Source organism: Hermetia illucens, chromosome 2, assembly GCF_905115235.1.
Source record: "Hermetia illucens chromosome 2, iHerIll2.2.curated.20191125, whole genome shotgun sequence".
Lineage (NCBI taxonomy): Eukaryota > Metazoa > Arthropoda > Insecta > Diptera > Stratiomyidae > Hermetia > Hermetia illucens.
In genome coordinates this window covers 134,553,044-134,568,281 of record NC_051850.1, presented here as the reverse complement: position 1 = coordinate 134,568,281, position 15,238 = coordinate 134,553,044, and the positions used below count along the sequence as shown (strand labels likewise).

Sequence of the window (15,238 nt, the reverse complement as noted above, 5' to 3'; positions counted from 1 at the left end):
GATCAGTTTCTTCACCGAACAGTATTTTGCCCACTGGTCGTTCTCCAGCCGACAACATCCTGAACTGCACACATAAATTCCTCCGCTTCAGTAGATAGATCCAAGCACAACGTCATTCAAGTAGTCTTGGAATCCCCAAGCAACCTGAAGTTTCTAATACTAAAAAGTGGTTTTTATGGAGGTAGCGTGGTCCATAGTGTAAAGGTATGCACGAAATGAGATAAGGTTGATCGATAACATAGTCGTCTACTTGGCATCATTTTTGTTGGGATTTCTTCAAGGGAGCGTCTCAAAAAAAAAAACAAAAAGGTGAAAGAATGCTGCATATGCATATCTACTGAAAGCCCAAAATAAATCAGAATATTGCATTTTCAAATTTTATAGCAGCACCCGGCACCCAAAAAACTATAGAATTTCACTAATGGATAAAAATTGGTAAAACAATTGGATTTCTAAGGAGCTCAAAATGTAAATTGAATAATATTAACAAACTCAATGGGTTCTTTTCCAGACCCCGTTGCTTCATATTGATGAATTCTAACTCAAAATTTCATTTTTTATCTAGCTAACATGAAAATAAATGTTCCAACTGAATTTTCATGGCTTCGTTACATAAATGAACATGAAAAGTACAACTTGCAATACCAGCACACAAAGAAGAATTTCCAAAGAAGTTTATAAACATTTCAATTCTTATCTCCGTCTGCTAGGAACAATAAGTTTAGCTTGTTCAAAGGAAATTGTTGTAAACTAAAGCATGAATTGTAGAAAATGAAATATGTACAACTGAAATAAACAAATTTCTTTGGACAACATCCAATCGGTTAACACAACGAATGAAAGGATTTAGAAATTGGTTAAGGTCTAATACTATATTTCAACATGGTTTCGGGAAAAGATATTTTGGACGAAAAGAATCTCTTCAAATTGCAAGAGGCAACTACATGAAATGCAATGTGGGTGGTTTAGTAGTTAGAAGCTTTGACTTTGGAAGCGCAAGATTGCAGTTCAAATATCGCTGGTTGGTGAGAGATTCTTATCGTATAATGAATATCAGATATCAGTTATCCGTCAATGAGGTCCCAAATCAAAACAAAATTATCATCCCTGCCAAGTATTGACTAAACGGCCTACAAGCTTATTGTATTATTTGAGTCCGGAAACGAAAAATTCTCATATATATTATAAGTTTCTAGGCTTAGGTTGAAATTAAACTGCTGGGCAATGGATTTTTGTATTACTAACCATTGGGCCTAAGAACATGGAAGAATTTTACGCATGAATTTAAGACGGGATATTATTATTGGCATTTATCTAACAAAAGTTTAATCCGTTTATAGGCTTTACTTCGGTCTAAGGGTACAATAATAGCAATATCATGTCGCAATTGTCAATATTATTCTGTTTCCACCAAATTTAACTGTGTGCAGGAAAAATAATGATGCAAATATAATTGTTAGTGTTGACTGTGTGGACTGAGATTTGTTTGAAAATTTCCATAATGATAATTCCTACATCTGAGTGGATTTAAATCTTGGTATTAAACAAAAGGTAATTTATAGAAACTTCGATACTAACACATACGTTTGTTGGGCAGGTAGAAGTAATTCACCAAACAATACTAATTCACTCGAAAATGGTGGGAAAGAATGGGAAACTAGAAGAGTAAGTAACACTCGAACTCAGCAAAAAAGATTAGCTGTTGTGTAGCTCCCTAGTCAGGTATTTGAAAAAGGGGATTCTTTCTGATAGCTTTAATCCAACAGCAGCAGGTCCTACACAATTATCTGAATCTGCTTCAAATTATTTCTGCTGTATGTTTGCCGGAATTCGGAACGCTCCATCGAACTCTGCAACCCGGCGAAAGTATTAATTTGTTTGGCACCTGGGAAGCAAAATGATTCATCAGCCAACAACACGAGCGATATTTCGAAGCAATTATCTTTAACTTGGACTAGAATATTCTACAAAATACAATAGAGGTGGTAAATTTGAGTAGGAGCTCATGAATGTTTGAAATATTGAAGCATCAAGTTTCCTTCACGAGGTGTTTTATCAAATACCGTATGGGCACCGAAAAGTTTAAATAGTAATGGTGAATTCTGATTATTCAGTTTTCTCACAAAAACGCTTTAAATGAATTTCATATTCGTATAAAAGGACAAAGTTAATTTTGCTCATATTCGTTTTTAAAGCATATTCACTTTTCATCGACAAAATCGTAATGCACAATTTTCATGTAAAACGCACACTTGATGGTGACATCTCCAAATTTCGAAATAATTTGTAATATTGGAAAGAACAAAATAAACAAAACAATGAAGATTGAGTCAAGTCCTTTGGTAACTCTAACTGACACGCAATCAAAATAAAAATCATTTTACTACGGTCGTATAATCAAATACTAGACTACCATATCCCGCATTAATTTGTCATCTCCATCAATTAAATAACATTCAAAATTGAACAAAAATTAATTACGCCTACAAATTGTTGGAAGTAACGAAGCTTGAATTCAATGAACAGAGGATATTCATGTCGCCTTAAATTAAGTGTTTTTTTTCTCAATAAATTATAATATATCAGACTATTTATAAACATCCTCGAGAGAAGCGTCGCGTGTCGGAGACATCACACTTTAAATTCGTACCCTACACGATTCCGAGTGAAATTCATTCTTAGTTTGGATGTTTATTTTCAGACAGGACCACATTAATTGTGATGGAGAAAATCAAGTGAAAATAACCTGCTTGTTCAGTACAAAGGGGCCGCTGTTATGATGTGAATGTTCCTTCGTCGTTTCAACTCACTATTCATATTTTAAATGCACTTTTCCGATGTCCGTTCTAGGTCGATTTCTCGTTAACTTTTATCATTCATCACTCTAAGAACATCTCACTGCACTAAGTCGAAATATTCCAAACTGATCTCAATCATACATTCATGAAATTCACATCTTTTCTTCTAAAAAAGAAGCTTCTCAGAACTTCATTTAGTTCTACTTCTATTAAAACACTAAGAACCCGCGATCATATCACTAAACACCTTCACCCAAAAATATCAGATATTGCAGGGAAAACGCAATGATCGCGTGAAGAAATTTAGTTTCTAAGAATGAACGCGACCGATCGATAAGTGCGATCGACTGATTCGAAAAATCCTTACGCACTGAATATTATGTTCACCTCATGGGTACAGTTTTAGAATTCATAGAGCTTTTTCATGACATCAGATACTTCCGTGACGTCAAAAAGATTTTCACTTTACTCAATTCTCTGAAAATTTGGGTTTTAAGAAATCCATGAGTTTTCCTCTGGAAAGCTTTTTGGGGAAATAGCGTTGCCAAGTTGAAGTCAAAACTTGTCAATGTGGATTTGAATTGGAAGCAGACATCTGTTTTGGACATCTCACGAAGAGCGAACTTTTTGGAACGTGTTTCATTTCCATGTTTTATTGGGTCGACATTGTTCTTACCTTTAAACTTTATATATATTTTGGATCACCTTTGCAACACCATTTTGTTATAGACTAACAAACAAGGAGTTAAAATCGATGTTCACCACTTTCTTGAAGTTGACTTCCATGTTGACTAATCCGCGGAGACAATGCTCGACGGGTGAATCGCCCTAGAACTTTGCGTAGAACAGTGTAGGAGGAGTGCGGGCTTCTTGGAAAATCGTGACGGAAGCTGAAGCGGGAACCGTACGGGATGGCGCGTAGATGTGGTTGACTTATTGCGCCCCACGTGCGAACCTATGATAACCATTAATTAATTTTAAAATTTTTTAGTCAAAAATGTATATTTGCAATACGGATATTGAAGGAATTAAAAATTATCTCGTCGCATGCTCGTATTGCCCACTTTTCGCCTATTCTTCACGCAGGTAATATCGAATTCGCTGACTTTATTTCATATTGTCCTGATTCAGCCTATGACCTTCGTGATTATTCGTCTTTTTTTCCGGTTAGGTTTTTGCCATTCCTCATCGGAATCCTTCCACAGTCCATTTTTTCCTCAACAATGTTGATAGTGGTAATGCTCACTATAAAAAGGAGCCATTATACTGGCCAGAATCTGATACCGAATATAATTTCTTTTCTTTGTCTCTAAAATTTTTGCGAGGTATGTGGCATAGGATCTGTGTAAGATTTCATGGTGTCGCTCAATTTTGACCAATTTGTTAGAATTCATCAACTTCGTCTCAAAGCGTCTGAAGCTAAGAAACGATGTCCATGCACTCTATCTAACCTCAAAAACTTTCAATTCAATTAATTCATAAATGACTGTCGTCCTTTTTATTTTTGTACATATATCACCATCGTCACCAACGGTGTAGCAACCACTATCCGGTCTACGCCACCGAGATTCACCGATTCCATAGCCCTTCGCCATCGCTTCATCTCAGAAAGAGTTCGTCATGTTTTCTTCACAGATATTGTGCCTATAGGGTTTCCGGCTTGGACGTTTAGTCCTGCATGTCAGTTACGCCTGATTAATCCGCAGTTGACCGGTGCCCGGAACGTGGATGGGATGGAATGACAAATAATAGAGCCAACCGCCGGGATATGTTTGTTTAGGCTGTGATCGAGGATTTTATGTTTTTTTAGGCTTTGAGTGAGGATTTCATGTTTATTGAGGCTGGATGGTGCTTTCAGATCAACTGGTGGTCGATGCATTGCGGACTCTTCCGACGTAACTGGCAGGTCGAAATGAACATGGGTGGTGGGCTTTTTACCGGTACGTGGATGGTGCTTTCAATTCAACTGGTCGTGGGGTGCACTGTGGGCTCTTACGGCGTAAATGTCAGGTCGAACTGAATCTGGATAACGCCTATACGGACCCGCCCATCGCAGTCTATCAAGCCGAACTCAAAACAATTTTCTATTGCTGGTTCGTCGATTGATCAAAAATAAAGCTTCAGTCAAACTTGATACAGTAGCTTGGTGGTGCTTTTGGAACAATTTACCACTTTATTAAAGGAAGTGTGATTATTTATTTATCTAATGAAAATCTATTGTTAGCTTTGACCACTTATTGCTCTTGTAAGGGTTTGATTGCGATGTTTGACAGCAAGTTCCGATTTAATTTTGATTATGACGATATCACCAGTCGAGCTCCCAGAACGCCTGGCCTTATTTTTCAACCTTTGCATCAATTGATTAATATCCATTCCTTTGTTATAACTTGTAATTCTTGCATCGTTTATCATAATTTTCTTGTTATTGACACCTCGCTACCTGTATGATACAATACCGAGTTTCCTCTCATAATAAGTGTGCTTCTAATATTTTAAAAGTGTGATTGGCCGAGCCTTTGCACTATCTCAACTTCCTCGCAAGTACCCCAAGTATAGGAGAAATGTAATGCAAATTACAAATGAGGTTGACGAAGATTAAATTCAACCACTGTGAGGCGGCTTACTGGCGGATGCTGAGCCTTATACACATTCATAGGAAGGAACCTAAGGTCTACAATGACAGGCGTAAGCACCACTTCAACTTAAAGAGTTGCTTGGTGAGTTAGTGAGGACCACACTCACAATGAACAACAGGTCGTCCCTATAGGGATCAAGGGCGAATCGAGTTCCAAAAAGGACTCTTGTCGGATAGATTGCCCGGCACGGCATCCCTAACAAAACTGCGAAACAAACAGTGAAGCTCGTCCTATTTGCCAATGAGCTGTCCGTAAAATAAGGAATATTCCGTAAAGCAAAAGTTGATGATGCTTCTCAAATCTGGTAGGTCAGCTTGAGATCCAGCATCATGTTGCCCGATATACTTGTTGGATACAATCGGGAAAATGATGGAGGGAGTTACCTATAACAAACTGCTACCCATTGAAAAATCGGTAATAATCTATAACAGCATCAGTGTGGATTTCAGTGTATCCACGTTGTGGATGCGTTAAGCATGATTGAACCTGGAAAGATGACTATCAGATACTTACGGCCTCTATGTATATCAAAACGGCATTCAACTCCGCCAACTTAAACCAAATTAAGGGAGCAATGACAGACATAGAGGTTTCTGTGTATTTGACAAGTTTGGCCCAGAGTCTTTGGGAAGAATATCGGATATGAGATTGATAATTATCTCAGAGAATACATCCGAAGAGGGGCTCGGCACTGGGTCCCCTGTGTGCAATGACGTATATAATGAGGCCCGAAAATCTCTGCAGATAACCTGTCAATTTGTCGCAGCAACTTCTCCAGACAATTTGTCAAGTTTAGACTAGAAAGCCGGTGGTTCCTGGTGAATGAGAAGGCAAAACTGGTCTAAATAATGAACCGTAGAAAGATTAATACTATCAAGTCGGTGGCGGGGTAATGATTAATGTCAAATTGAGGGTTAGGGAGCATTTAGATTACACGTTTCAAAACGCAGTCAGTACCATTACACTTGGAGCAATGTTGTCGAATGCTATCGGGGCGAACTAAACGAATTCAATTTACCGTCTGATAGAACTGGGGGTTTGCAACTCTTTTAGAATTATATCAGATGAGGTAGTTCTAATGATACCGTATAGTGCACAATGCAGGATATATAGCGGGCACACAAAATGCAAGAATTAGGCAAGCGGAGAGTTGAAGGGCCTCAAATAATGCAGGTTGGAGGAGTTTTCGAAGGGGTTTAATAATACAGGGAAACCAGATTACCACATTACAAAGTTCCTCAAGGGTCACTGTACAGGTAGTATTTATGCCGCTTTGGACTGAAAGAAGTAAATAGGAAGAAACCCCAAAGGACCGAAACGACAAGGGCTTAAAGGCAAATCCACCCTGTGAAGTAATACCTAAATGGGTGTCCAGCGGCTGAACTACACAAATAAAAAATATATATACACAAAGTATATATGTAGTATGCGCCTATAAAGAATATGCAACTGGAATACATGAGGAGGAACGATTCCGTAGCCTACATAATGACCACATCTATGAGCGATACTATGACCGTCCGGTTGTGGATAAAATCCGGCTCAATAGGTTACGGTGGGCGGGTCACTTAATCCGTATGGATGAAGATGATCCCACCCGGAAACTCTATAAGGGCAATATCTATGGTAGAAAAATGAGACGAGGCAGACCCTGCCTAAGATGGAGCGATGGTGTAGGCCAGGACGCCAGACAGGAACCTAGGAAGTACTTGGAGGAAGAACTATAGATCAGCGACTCTTGGAAAGAAAGATATGTAGCGTCTAACATCGATTTCCCTATATTCGTATTTTTTTTTATATGTATTCAATAATCTCTTCTGATTCGTTTATTTGGTGGTGCAATCCTGATTTAAGCAGGAATGGTGGCACCAATTTGCTTAGCGGCTAATGCTTGCAAAAAAGTGCGGCATTTCCGGAGATAACCAGAAAAATTACTATGTTTACTGACTGCGAATACCCATAAATACTTTGCAAAATCCATATATAATTACCATCGTAATTTTAATCCTAATTTCTTTCCATCATGTTCTGCTTATTGTACAAATTTATCCAGTGTTATATATTCTCAAACATCTTTTATTAAATTCACATGTGGTAATCATTCCTGATCTATCAATGTTTATTCAACAATGATTAAATTTTACTATAGCTTTAACTCCCTAATTGCATAATTAATTTAGTAAACATACAGTTAACATGAAATACTAGATAGATATATATATACATATGATTTGCCGGGACTTTTCCTATAGACAGACCATATTAGCTTCTTTACTAGAACAGAAATTGCTAATGAAGTTATTATCGGTCATAATCTACTACCCAACTCCATATTTGAGGTGAATTACGGCCTTCCCACTGGACGAGTTTTTGAACTTTCCCGGGGATTAGTCAATGTTGAGAATTGTTTATTTTTCTGTAAGTAAACAGTGAGAAGTTGGGCCTGGTGAATACGCGTGGTGAAACGTGTAAGTTATTGCATCTGAGGCTTCTCCTAGGTTGATCAAACAGCTTGTGTTGCAAGCATTCTCATGGATTTAAACTGAATGATTTTACCTATCTTGACTTTTTCATTATCCTCGCCCCATCCTTGATTCAAATTGAGTAATGATGATTGGCAATGAACAGTGGAAATTGTTTGATCAGATGACCATCTGTATTGTGCATATATAATAATATTCATTTTTATTCTCGCCTTGTGTTTAATTTATCTACAAGTTGGGAAACCGGAAGCTAAACGCTTTATGTAAGTTTATTTAAGTGCAGAAATATCCCATTTGTACGTAGCCCGTAACGTATATGTACATTCAGTATGTCAAATTACTCACTTTAGTGTAATATTGACATTTAGTATTTTGGGTTGTAGTAAATTTACACGGAAAAGATAACTTTGAGCTACTGTAATTCCGCTAAGAAAGTTAAAGAAATTACTTTCGGCCCCCCGACCAAATGTCAAAACTAAGACTGGCTTCGCAATGTTTTAGAAAGAGCTTTCTTGCGATACCCAACATGACAAGGACCAAAAATTTACACTTGAGGACCCCCCCTTAAACTGAATGTAGAAAGATGTAACTTACTGCATGTGTGGACTGGACAGTTCTCACCTTCTCAGCAAATTTCGTGACAATCGGTATAGCCGTTTCTGAGAAAGGTGTGTGTAAATTCCATGAGTGAGGTGAGGCAGCGTCTGACGATTTGCCTCTGCTCTGGTAAGAAACCGTAAAGCCTGGCATTTTTTAAAGTTTGGGTGCTAAGCCCTAAACGAGGGGTCCTTGGACCAAAAAAAGAGGAAGTCGGTTGCTCCTCATTTGGTCCGGACCGGCATCAAATTTATGCCGACCCCACAATTCTCAAAAAAAAAAATTACTCAGTGTTCCAAGAAGGATCCACAAAATAAGAAATATGCCTTAAAACTCTTTTAAGGTGTAGAGAATTTAAGGTAGACCATGAGGGTTTCATTCAAACAGAGGAGGAAGTTATATAAACTTTCCTTTGGATTAGGTGTACGTACAGTGGTGTACAAAATCTTTGATCAGTACTAAAAAATATAAGAATCATTGTTGACAGGGGGGAAAATGGAAGCAACCGAAATCACGGGAAGCAATCAATAAGCTCATAAACTATAAATAAATAATAATACTACTAATAATGGTATATTAACCAACAAACCAAAAAATAAGAAATGATGAAATGCGACAACTGAAACCAAAGCAAATTTCCACAAGAAATCATTGGCACAAATAGGAGATATTGAAAAGAACGACAGAACAAAATTTTCGTCATACTGAGTTGTCCTGCCTAAAATTTAGGAGCTTCCAAAGATTTGCAAGGCAGACTGCACTGTAGAGTTTCATAGGATTAATTTTGAAAAATTCCAGTGTTTTGCATAGTGAATAATAATATCTTCAATTTAAACAATACTATAAACAAACAAGTATTTGTATTTGTATTGTTGACTTGTAATAGAGAGCAGAGCAGAACGAAAGTCACCAACATTCTAAAGGAGTTCAGCACATACTATGAAAAATTACAGTTCCCTGGACAAATACAATACAATACGCTGTAGATTCCAACCACCAGCTAGCATACTTAGACATAAGGCTAAACAGGCAGAACAAAGAGACAGCATCCTTCCACCACAAAGAGCAAAAAATTATTAATAATAATAATAATCGTTGGCGCAACAATCCATATCTTTATCCAATCAGGGCCTTGAAGTATGTTAGTGCATTTCATTCAAAACCGTAACGGTACACTACAGTATATTGTAGGAGACAATGTGGTCAGCAATGCGCTCGCCCGAGATTATTACCCTGATTTGACTCAGGTACTCATTCACAGCTGAGTCGACTGGTATCCGACGTCAAATCACGATACAAATCCCACTGCTACCAATGAGATTTCAATCGCGACCTTCCGTACGACAGCCTTGTGCTCTAACCACTCAGCTATCCGGAAATTATTGCTGTTTACAATCTTGTGCTCAGATCGGCACCCTGAGAGGCATAAAGTTTCATGGCAACAACAAAAGCATACACACCACAGATAGGTCGACCTGATGCCGAGAAATATGCCATCTGGCAACTTTTCGATGAAAACACCTGCAACGTGCCCGCTGACGATTATATCATCATTGCCGGCGACCTAAATGGTCATGTGAGTAAAAAGGCAGACGGTAAGAGGTGCCATGAGGGAAAGGGATTTGGAGCGCGCAATGAGAGTGACGAGCATATAATCGATTTTTTCGGACACCCATGACCTTGTACCCTTGTACCCTATGAGACCATCGCACCTCAACATCAGCCGTTGATTGCCGTCCTGCGAACTAAGTCACCGATAAAACAGCGTGAGGAACGCACTGGCCCACCGCGCATTAAATAAAAGAAACAAGAAATGATCTCACTCACGCGATTACCAAGCATTACCAATGTGGAAGAATCGTGGAACCCAATGAAAGACACGACCCAAAAGCGGCCTCTGCAACCCGCGGGGTCGCCAAACCAGATAAGCGGTACATCAACCGGGATGCTTGGCTTTGGAATGACGACATTGAAAGGAAAGTCCACGAGAAGAAACACATCTATCACAAGTTTCTCGTCGATAAAACCCAAATTTATAAGAATGCCAAACGGAAAGCAAAGAAAACGATCGCTGTCACCCGAGCAAACCATTACAAAAATCTTTACGAACATTCAGAATGGCGAGAGAGATCTGTATCGACTTGCTAAAAGCCGTAACGAACGTACACAGGATATCGAACTTCTGTTGCGTTAATGACAAGAACGGTACTTTGCTCACCAACTGCCGAGTCGCAACGGATAGATGGAGAACATACTTCGAGCAGATTTCAACTGACGAATTTGTTCATCCTCCGCTTCCACAATCATTGGCGACATTTGCAGCAGTTCCACCTGTCATCGCAACTGAAGTCGAGGAAACAATAAAACGAATGAAATCAGGAAAGGCCACAGACAGCTTACGACGTGGCATCTGAACTCTGGAAAGCGAAGAGCTGGGAACAAACATTGTGGCTCAGTGGATTCTTTAACCGGGTTATTCCGGAAGGTAGAACACCATCTGATTGGGGAGAAAATACTACAGTTACAAAATGGAAAAAGAAAGGTAGTCCAGCAAAATGTTCAAATTACCGCCCGATCCTGTTACTTTCCCATACCATGAAGATTTTTGAACGCATTCTTGACAACCGTATTCGTGAAATCGTTGAAATAACTATAAATCAAGTCGGATTTGTCAAGAACTGTGGAATAATTAACGCAATACACGCTGCGCGGTTACTCATGGAGAAACACCGTGAGAAGCATCGCCCTCTTTACATTGCATTTCTGGATCTAGAGAAAGCGTTTGACCGTGTGCTACACGAACTCATCTGGTATGCTCTACGACAACACTTAGTGCCAGAAAAACTCGTGCGCTGGGTTCAATTGTTCTAACGCGACTCCAAAAGTAAAGTTCGAAGTGTGGCGGATTTATCAAAACCGCTTCGTGTCTCTGTTGGTGTTCATCAAGGAACCGCCCTCTCACCACTCCTCTTTATTCTTATTATGGACACTGCTACACGGGACATCCAAGGTCCAGCGCCCTATACACTGCTTAATGCAGATAATGTTTCTCTAGCATCTAATAGCAACTTGCCAAAAATGGAATGATCGCCTCATGTAACACGGTATCAGATTGAATCTGAATAAAACTGAATTTTTGACAATCGATCCTCATGAAACAGGCACAAATACTGTCAGCGGCAGTGACCTGGCCAGAATTACGCGATTTAAATATCTCAGGTCAACGCTATGCGTTGGACGAGTGGCGTGACACGAAATGAGGATACCCGTCATCGATATGGAGTTGCACCAGTCGTTTAAAAATTGCGAGAGAGGCATCTTCGATGGTGTGACCATACCATCATTCCATTCCATCATTTCCAAGATTGGTCCGAACATCACAGTCGATGGTAAACGCACAAAAGGCCGGCCGAAAAGATGGTGGCTTGATATGCTGGTTGGGGATTTAAAAGGCTCGGGATTGCATCCAGATCGAGCATTTGATAAAATAAAATGGCGAAACCGATCACGACGAGCCGACCCCGCTTGCGAAAGGGACAAAGGCTGAAGATAAAGAAGAGTCTGCCGAAAAAGGATTGTAAGGCATTGTCGTGTCCTCATATGAGTACTAGTTACCCAGGCTTTATATTATGATTGATTCACTTTGATCCAGAATTCTTTGATGGTGGAACTAGCGTCTGTAAATTTAAGCAAGCCTCAATCTTGCATAGTACCATCGTAGATTCCTTGCATGTTCCAACTATTTTCGTCACATCTAATACGTGTTTCAACAGCCGTTTAGCTGACTTTATGCAAGTTCCCATAATCCGTCAAATGTGCAGGCGCTACGACAATGAATCGCCAGGTAATGATAGCCACTTTTCTAAATGCTAGACTTATCGCTTGATGCATTTCCTAATCCATTTGGTTTTAAGCCCCTACCAAGCCAGATCAATGATTAATATATATTTTTGAGTACCATTTAAAAGCGGCCAAGAATGTCTCAACCGCAAAAAACAACAACAACAACAATTTAAGGTGTAGAGCCTTTATCGTTATGCATACAAATATGCACAAGTACTCCTTTTTAACGTAGTCGTGGAACGCTCCTTTGACATTCTTGTCTCGAACAGGCTTGCGTAATCAACAAATGAAGAATTCGCAATCGACTCGTCTTATACTCCAATGAAGAGACAGGTTCTCTCTCTCCTTTTACGAAGTTTAGGATATATGCGGCTCCTCTTCCTAGCTTCCAAAATGACGAGAATCTTTCCAGTAGATCGAAATCAGTGATTATATTTGGAAACCATTTTATATCCTCAGGTATGCAATCCTCTGTAGAGCACTGGAGATCGTTTCACAATAATGCATATCCTACGAACACCTCAAGGCTTATTAATCTAGGAGCACAGACTGTTTTCATTCGATTCTATGTATCCTCAAAGCCAGGATTCCTTAATGACCTTGGCTATTTTGGCTGCCCGATTTCCGACATAGCTGCCTAAGCTCGGTGGTTCCTGCCTTAGCGGCCCTAGGACCAGCAGCAGATGTATTTTGCAACTGTATTGTAGTATGTACCATGTGTATTAGGTCGATTAGTGCAAGAACTCCATTAAGCTCCAATCGCTGCATGTGTATTAGGTCGATTAGTACATGAACTCCATTAAGCTCCAATCGCTGCAGAGATATTTTTGCCTTTACCGGCTTGGTATGTGTTCCTGCACAGGCTAAACTTTACCTTCCTTTGAGTATCAAATGTTTTAACACAGACAATGGCAGAATAGTTGGATTCTAATGCATCACAGTATTAATGTTGGTCATTTATTCCACCCTTGGCACACTGAACCCATTGACAGATACGAATAGATTTCAATATTGGTAGTTCGGCTTCCGAATTATTAAATTGATTTAATAATTCCATCCTTCCTTCATATCTTTTACATCAATATTTTCGGCCCGACGGTCATCGGTGTCAATTTAGTTCATCATCTGATGCACCAGACATCACTGTTCATCTGACGTCTCGGGTCCAAATAGGAGATTGTGTCAGTAAGATTCGTTACACATTTCCGCAGTGACGGATAAAATGTGTTCCCCATCTTTCGCTAAATTTATTAGCGTTCTAACCTCAAAAATCCTCATGTGAATTTCACCAAATGATACGTATTTTTCAACACGTATGTTCCTAGTTAGCACATACGCCCTATGGTTAAATAATAATCATACCTAACATTTTCACCAAAGAAGCCTATTTTGCAAGTAAAGAGACATTTCTTGGATCTATCAGGTCTAGAGGAGTACGGCCTATTCTGTAAGGAAGAAGGATACGGTAGGCCAAACGGTCCTCTCTAGCATCACCATCTTTATAGCTTTCAATTGAGATGGTTTATTGATTAAAAAGAGGGCTAATTGAGTACCACGTATTTGTAGACTAAACATCAGTTTAGAATTCATTGAATACATAGCTAACTAAACTGAGCATATGAAAAATATCTAGATGACAGAACGTGTGATATAAATTAATTTAGACGATTTATATCAAAAGGGCGACATTACGTAAACTGAAATAATAAAAACTTGTTGTTTCTTTTTCGTTTGTGTGAATATTTATTCTTGCAAATACTGATATTTCGGGAACCATTTATTCCCTTCATCAGTGCTAACAAGAACTTGCAAGAATAAATATTCACACCAACGAAAAAGAAACAACAAGTTTTTATTATTTCAGATAATTAATCGTTGGAAACACCGCATAATTTCACTCAGATTATGTAAACGTAGCTTTAACAAAAAAGAGGATTTTGATTCATGGAGATCCAGATTAGTGCACAAAGAATCGAATATTTTTATCAGTACTCCTTATTACATGATCCCTACATATTTGGTCTTATATATTTTGAACGTAATAACGAAAACAGAAACAATAAAAAAAAATCCTCTCTGTCTGCAAATAAAAGCTTAACATCACCTACAAAATAAAAATCCATTTCTCAAAATAAATATCATAAATACCCATATCTAACTCTGCTTACAATATTACAATTTCTAGGACGAATCACTGATTTGTTTTTTTTTTAACAATTTGACCCACCTGGTGATCACACCTTCAATTAAAAGCAAAACTCCGATGGATTTTTAAATAAATTAAACCAAAATTATTTCCTTTCCTTCCTGTTGTGTTCAATAGCAGCACGCCTGAGTATCAATCCGAGAGGCAATAATTACGGAATACGGGAAATCAAACTGGTGCTTGGGGTGCTTATCATATCAAGGTCACCTAATGGGTCGATTCACTCAATGTATTACCGGGAGGCCATCCCGTTCCATGATTTGATGTCGATGTACAATAAATAGGTTACTTCAGTCCGAATACAACTGGATATTTATTATTTTTAGTGTTTTGGAAGGAAAAGATGTGCTATTTTTAAAATGGAAGACGCAAACACTCTTTGTAACCGGGTTTTCAATTGTGTATTTAATTAGACCGCATTCTGTCTAATGGAAGGTCATGGGAGTAAAGTGGATATTGGTGGTGATAAATAAAATTAAATTTATATGACTGTAATAGCATTTTTCCAGAGGTAAATCGATTTTTTGTGTACATGTTAAGTTGAAGGGAAGTCAGATTTATTTAGCCTATAAGAATTGGATTAAAAATAATATTTATAAAATATGATTAGAGAATGAAATATTTGCTATTAGCATTGTGGAGGATATGCTTCAATTTGAAAACATATCACAATTA

The 15,238-nt window shown here is 38.5% G+C and overlaps 1 protein-coding gene across 4 annotated transcripts in view; it reads right to left on the bottom strand.

Annotated features, from left to right (window-relative positions):
• Positions 1-15,238, bottom strand: part of LOC119647418 (capon-like protein) — a 389,473-nt gene that overhangs the window by 97,836 nt on the left and 276,399 nt on the right. For 2 of the 4 annotated variants that reach the window (XM_038048307.1, XM_038048304.1), the window contains exon 1: positions 2,747-3,154. The exons of the other annotated variants lie outside the window; for them this stretch is intronic. The gene's annotated coding sequence lies outside the window, so the exon portion shown is untranslated. Of the gene's footprint in view, positions 1-2,746; positions 3,155-15,238 lie in introns of those variants that run through there. 4 annotated transcript variants of the gene reach the window in all.